The sequence below is a fragment of the Castor canadensis genome, chromosome X (assembly GCF_047511655.1).
Source record: "Castor canadensis chromosome X, mCasCan1.hap1v2, whole genome shotgun sequence".
NCBI classification, from domain to species: domain Eukaryota; kingdom Metazoa; phylum Chordata; class Mammalia; order Rodentia; family Castoridae; genus Castor; species Castor canadensis.
The window spans coordinates 114822982-114830819 of record NC_133405.1 but is presented as its reverse complement, the minus strand read 5'-3'; positions in this window follow the sequence as shown (position 1 = coordinate 114830819).

Sequence of the window (7838 nt, the reverse complement as noted above, 5' to 3'; positions counted from 1 at the left end):
AAGTAGGTTTGGGTCAGAAGATGAAGTCCTTAATATGATCTTTACCTTTACTCTGACTTTCATTTACTGGCCAAGAAGGAAAATGGCTTGAAGAGTCATTGTATTATCTCTTGTCACATCTTCCTTTTCTCAGTCTCTTTTAAAGTGCTTCATTGTGGAGTTGTAAAAAGCAGTCGGGTTTTTTTGCGGGGGGGGGGGGGGAGTGGAGTTTGAACTCAGGGCTTCACACTTGCAAAGCAGGCACTCTATAGCTTGAGCCACACCTCCATTTTTTCTGGTTATTTTGGAGATGGGGTCTCGAGAACTATTTACCTGGACTGGCCTCAAACCTTGATCCTCCTGATCTCAACCTCCCAAGTAGCTAGGATTACAGGTGTGAGCCACCAGTGCTGGGGAGCAGTTGGCTTTTGTAATTATGTTGGGCTCTGAAATTGCAGGCCACATATAAAAAAAATGTACTCTCAACAGAGCTATCATTGTTGCTTACTGTCTGGCTAGCTCTGACCAGGGTCCATCCCTCTATAGCATGTTGCTAAAAGTAGCATTCCTCCAGCATTTTAAATCTTTCATTGTTTATCCTAGTGTTATTGCTTCCAATACCTATGAGCTTTCTTTCAAAATACTGCTAATGTTTGTCGATGCTGTGCCTCACTAAAATGTCTAGTTCCTTGGAATAAAAAGAAAATGGATATAGAGAACTAGCATTCTCTGCCACAAATGCCTGTTGATTCAAACTGGTTCTTAATTCTACTCCATCAAGTGAGTCAGCAACTCATAGAAGGCATGGGGCCAGTGAAATAGAAAACTGGCACCCTCAGATTGCCATATTGTATAGTATGAAAGGACTCACTGTGAAAAGGAAACTCAGCCTCCCCCCACATCAAAAAAAATCATAGCTAAACTTTTGCTAGTTGTGATATGATATTGATAGATGACTAAAGATTAGTGCATAACTAGCAGTGAAACTGCCTTTCTGGGCCCTGCTAAACAAAGATGAATGTGATTTCGAATGTCAAGCAAAACAACTACATGCTGATTCTAAAATCGATAAAGATGAGAAAACCCATGCACCATTATAACTTGTCATTGTGTTAGATTACTGGAGTTACTTCTAAAACTCTATTCTCTCTTATATATTTAATGTAGATATGGTGCTTAAAACATATTCTAAATATGTCATAAAGTTTATTCCCTTCTTACATTATAAAATAAATCTTCAAAGAGGATAAAATGAATTATTGTCACAAAGAGATTACTCTTTATCTTTTCAGCATGTTCCTATGCTTTATTATATGTCATTTTCTTTTTCTTTATTTAAAAATAATTTTTTATTCATTTATTCATATGTGTACACATTGTTTGGGCCATTTCTCCCTGCTGCTCCCTTGCCTCCCCCATCCCTCTTCCCCCAACCCCCCTCGCTTCTAGGCAGAATCTGTTCTTCCCTTCTCTCCAATTTTGTTGAAGAGTAGACATAAACAATAATAAAGACATAGCGTTTTTGCTGGTTGAGATAAGGATAGCTATACAGAAAGATTCCTAGGATTGCTTCCATGCACAAGTGTATTACAACCTGAATTGATTCATCTCTCTCAGACCTCTTCACTACTTCCTGGTCACCTTCCCATATTGACCTCTGTCACTTAAGGTTACTGTATATTTAAATCTCCAACCATACTTGTGGAATTTTCCATTTCACTTTTCAGTTCTCTCAGTTTTTTGCTGAGAGAAAATTTGAAGCTGTTAAGTTCAAAAACTTTTATAATTATTACATTACTTCATAAATTCACTCATCAATATGAAGTGACCCTTTTGATATTATTCTTTGTTCTATTTTAAATGAATACATCTATTCCAGTTTTATCCTGACTATCATTAGTGTGATACATACTTCTCCATGCTTTTACTTTTAACATAATTCTAGGGAACACCATTCACATATATGATCCAAGGGATGCTTCTCAATTTGAGTTGTGTGATCTTATTTGCATTTTTAAATTGAAAATAAGTTTCTTATAGACAGTATACTTGGGTATTGCGTTCTCATTCCATCTGATGATTTAAAAAATACTAGTAGTTTTGCTCATATTTAATTTAAACTTTTAAAAGTTCTTTGGTGTGTGTTGTATATGTTATATGTATATATGTATATGCACATATATGTATTTTATAAGTAAAGGTATATATACATTCAAGAGTATACTCAAAAATCTTTTCTACTGTCAAGGCAAACAATAAAAAAGCACAGAGAATAAGGTTTTAGGAGAAATATGAGCAAGTTACTATTCCTTATTTCTGATGTGTGGAAGTATGGATAGAAGAGTGAGATAGGACCTGGACATCACACAACTTTAAATGAATAGCATCCCCTGGATCATATATCGTGAATGGTATTCCCTGGAATTGTGCTAATGTATGGCTTTTATAAGAGGGTCCATTTGGAGGAAAGAATAACATAACCATATGTGAAAGAAGGTATGAGGGGTTTATTCCCAAATAGATACAAGGCCAATACAACCTATCTCAATACACATCATTGTCCATGCATCCAGAAAGATTTCCAGTGGAGAGATGTATATATCAGACAAAGTACTAGAGGAGAGAGTACAGACACAAAAGATTCAGGAACCTACATAGGAGTCTTTTTCATTCTGAGGCTGAATATTGCTTTGCATGATCAGAGTTTAAATACAATGTGTCTAAAAGTTGTGAAGGGAAAAGGTTAAAGTATTACCTCTGAAAAGGAGATATTTTATAAAAGCTAATGATTACAAACCATGCTGTTCAGATAGTTCACTTGGGTAACAAGTACATTTTGTTGAAGAGTATTAGTAATGATAGTTGTAAAGATTAAATGTATATGTGAAATGCTTGAGGATTACCTCACTCAACATCAAGCTTCTTGAATTTATTTTGCAAACTTCCAAAAGCAATCTAAAGCCTGCTATTTTCCAAGTTGTGGATTGAAGGTGTGAATTTCCAGAAATACTTTTGAATTCATTTCCCTGACATGAGATTGCTTTCCCCAAAGCAATTTTGGAGGGAACATTAAGTGCTATATAACTGGAATTGGAGAAATGGGCCCCACAAACTGTTTATAATCAGAGCTATGTGGGAACATATTTAATCATTGTATAATAGAAGACTTTAAAGAAACAACACATCGTTTAAGAGACTTATTGGCTAAAGTTGATTTAAACTGGATCTTCTTTCTTCTTCTCTTCTTTGGCTTTCATTTTGGAGACTTTTGGCCAAGATTGAGCTTAATATTTGTTTGGTAGCATTTTGCAGCCCAGTGCTACCACCCAACATCATCATCCTTTGAACTATAAATGGAAATTCACATTGTTTTGGTTTTTGCCCTTGTAAATTATAGTTGTCTCTGACAATTCCTGTTTCACTTGAGAAAAGCCAGAGTGGTGCCATGCATTTTCAGTCATATTCTCTCTGGTATCAAATGTCACTGCTGGATTGCATAAAGGTTTATTTGTATTATAATAGCATTTCCTTTAGATCTCAAAGGGCCTCTAGCTCTAACATCACTTGTCTACAGGAACTTCAGGGAGAATAACCTGACCTTTTTAAAAGTAAACTTTCCAACTGAGAACTCCCTCTGGATCTAGATTCAGATGGTTGTGTATGTCTGTATGTGTGTGTGCACGTGTGACTTGAGTTTTTAGGTTAATATGGAGTCTGACTTTTCAATATGTTATAGTAAGTCTCTAATTTCCCAGAGAGAATGTTTGTTGATTGTGATGATGAGTAAACTACAAGCACCATGGCAGGATAATGTATTGAGATCTTCCTTCCTGTTTTTCTTACTTTCCCATTACAGAAGGTTAGTCAATTCTTCTTGTTCACCTTCCCAGAGGAGGGCTTATAGTTTATTTATAGACAGAAAGAGGGTGATTAACAGTCTTAGTGCATTTTCCGTTTCTATAGGAGAATACCACAGACTGGATAATATATAAAGAAAAGAAATTTGTTTCTCACAGTTCTGGAGACTGAGCAATCTGATATCAAGATGGTGGTACCTGTTGAAGGTCCTTTTCTATTATAAGAGGGTATCACATGGCAAAAGAGAGGGAATGTGTCAGCTTAGGACTCTCTTCCTCTTCTTATAAAATTACCAATCCATCATGGGGGCCCTACTCTTACATCTTCATCTAACCCTAATTACCTCCCACCTCCAAATACCCTCAATATGTGAAATTGGAGTTTAAGTTTCCTATACTTGAACTTTGAGGAACGCATTCAAACCATAGCACCAAATATCCCAGTTTGCCCAAGACTTCTCAGGTGGGGAACAGTTCCTGGCACATGGCATGTAAAACTTTAGTAATAAAGTCAGGAAAGTCCATGGCAAACCAGGACAAAGTTGGTCACCCTATGCAGTAGTCATATAAAAGATACCCTTCCATCTTGGACTTTTTTCTAAACCCTGAGTTCACTGAAGAAAAGGTGTCATCACCTCTCTTAAGGGCAAAAGGAGTGAAAGATGCTATGTTTATATAAACTTTCCATTGGAATATAGCATACATATAAAAACTGCACAAATCCTAAGTGTACAGCTCTATTAATTTTCACCAAGTGAACACATACATGTGAGTAGTATCCAGATCAACAAAGAATGTACTTCCAGCTACTCAGGAAGTGGAGATAGGAGGATTGCAGTTTGAGGTCCACCCAGACAAAAAAGTTAGCAAGATTTTATCTCAAAAAGAAAGCTGGGCATGGTGGATCACAACCATAATCTCAGCTATGTGGAAGACAGAGGTAGACGAACCATAGTCCAAGGCCAGTTCCAGGCAAAAACACAAGACCTTTTCTGAAAAAATAACTAAAGCAAAAAGGGCTGCGAGTGTGGCTCAAGTGGTAGAACACTTGCCTAGCAAGCACTAGGACATGAGTTTAAACCCCAGTACCATCAAAAACAATTCAAAAAAGAAAGAATGTTTCCAGGATCTTTGAAGCCCCCTGTGCATTCTTTCAGTCACCATCCCATTGAATAAACATTATCCTTACTTAAAACACTTTAGTTTGGCCTGTTATGGAACCATCCAGATTGTACTCTCATTTCTAGTTTCCTTCTTCTAACACTATAAGAACTTTATGTTTGTGAGATTCATCCATGTTGTATGTAATTTAGTTCATTCTTGATGCTCTATAATATCGCATTGTACAATTGTACCACAATTTACTTATCTGTTCTCCTTTTGATGGACAGTTGAATTGTTTCCACTCTGGGGCTATTGTGAACAGTGTTACTATGAATACTTTTGATGGTAAGGAGAGAAAGGGTCAGATATTTGGCAGAATCTCAAGGGGTAAGTGATACTCAAAAGAGTCAGTACAAAGTGGACATAGGGAAGCTAGACCCCAGCTATGGGTTTTTTCCCTCTGTGAAGTCATTGACTCAAGTATGTCACCAAAGCATAGAATTGTTGTACCTCAAGGAAAACTGTCTTTGTCAACAGATCAATCAGCCACAATTAAGTGAAGGTTAAGGGTTATATATAATTAGTTGAACTGTGAGGCTAAGGGCATAGATCTCCAGTCTGCCAAGTCTGCCCAAGTTTAAGGTTTTACTAAACCCCTCCTTGGGCTCAATAATTCACTAAAAAGGCTCACAAAACTCACTACAAATTATTATACTCACAGCTACATTTGTCATAAGGAAAGGATACATTATAATTAACCAAAAATGCATAGGGAAGAGTGTGTGAATGTCCTAAGACTTCTAGACCTGAAGCTCCCATTACCCTCAGCACATATTACTCTTGTGACATTGACGTGCAACCATATGCAGAGTATCGCCATCAGTATTCTGTGCCAATTGTTTACTCAGGAAATTCATCCAAGCTTTGGTGACCAGAGCTTTTATTGGGGCTTTATTATATGAGCAGGAATGATTAAATTGTGGTTGAATTCAGTCTCTACCCCCACCTCCATCATACTGTTATTCTTTCTGGGGTGTTCAGACCCCCAGAAAGACTACTGTGACTTCTCTCATCCTGAGTTATCCATTTTCTTAGCATGAACTATCAGTTGCAGCCCAAGTAGCCTGCCTTAGAAATTTCAGGGATTTACAACTTAACCTGTAGAAGCCAGGAGAAAGACCAGACCATTGTTAGGACAAGATTAAGTTCCTTACTACACAGGACCCTTTCCAATTTTCTCTATAAGATGCCTGGATTCTTATATAACAGTGAAAGGGGAGCTGTTCCAATAGTGACTGAGATCATCTGCCCAATGAGATTAGAGACTCAAAACAGAATTTAAGGTGATTTATAGAAAAGAACGCCATATTTCCTGTACATGTGATGCAGCAGAACAATAATTTGATATGTAAATCAATGTGTTTTTCATTATTGGTAATTGCTTTTTACCCCTATAGCTCTTTCCTTATTACAATGAGCAGAAAGAAAGAAAAGAGAATCATTAACTTTTATGCTACAAAATAAGGTCTGAAGCCTTTTGCTTTTTGCAGAGCTGATATTTATGAGAGAAAAGGCTTTTGGGTTGCAAGAGCCTGAGTGGTTTAAGTATCAAAAGTCAAGGCCCTAAAGGCTTCAGGGTAGACACAGTAAGATCTAGAAGAAGAGTAGATCAATCAGAGCTGCCTAAAGCTATATACAGTCTTCCCAGGACTAGCAGAGAGGAGAGTCAGAGGGAAAAAAGCAACTTACAAGCTGTTTTCCTGAGACATGTTCTATTTCCTGCACGTATCCTCTCCACCCCCACCTTGGCAAAGAGAGTGAAAAGGCAAAGACATAGTCAAAAGTTGTTTGTAGCTGACACTCTCAGTGACCTTCTGACCTTCATCATTTCAGTGTGCTCTGTGTGACTTTTATTGGCCAGCAACTGCATCTCTGCATCTAAAGGTCCTACCCTCCACCTCACACCCCCCACTGCTCTGCTTGATATAGCAGTAGTGCCTGAAATCAACTCTGAGGAAAACACTCATCCCCAAATTCTTATTATACTTATTATCATCCATATAAAATATATCACATTATTAATATCTTAGATCTTTCATCCCTTGGGTGGGATAATTCTGAGGTGTGTGTTTTACACATTTCTTCCAAGGCTGCCTCATGGAATTAAGCTCCAGGTGCTCACTGTAATAGGTGGCTTAATAATGCACCTTATCTGCCTTACTGGAGGGTGGGCAAGGTGATATGCTGAGAGCTTATACTGCTTCAATTCATGATAATTATCCCTGCATCACTCCCCTTGACCCCACCTCCAGCACACAGGTGATTTGTATACTGTTCAAATGAACTACTCGTACTAAATTCTTGTCACAGAGCCTGCTTCTTGAGGTGCCCAAATTGAGGCACAACTCTTCCTGATGCTTTTAAAGAGGAAAACCTTCCTTTTAATTGGCTCAAGAAGAATAAAGGAAAAGGGAGAGGATGACTCCCCATACGCCTATTAGATTTTGCTATAGTTCCTTGTAATGGATTCTTTGATTAATAGCATGTAACATTCAGAGCACAGAGTGTCCTAATATGCTTTGTAATTTTTTTGCTGTGAGTTCATCTTCAGGGAGAACTATCTTCCATGAGAGTCCTCTGTATATCCCAGATCAAGGAGGTGTCACAAGTGGATGGTTTAATACTTGCCTGGCTATGGTTTTGCAAGTTTTATAGATTCAAGATCAGTTTTACTGGATACTCACATGCCAACATATTAAAAACTTGTTTCTATTCCCCAGGCAGAGATACACTAGGAGATCCACTTTCTTATAGGTACCTCTATTTCCACCAATGACCCAGGATGAACATCCTAATTGTGTGCATTCTACTTACTTTTTGACAAAGGACAGAGAAGCC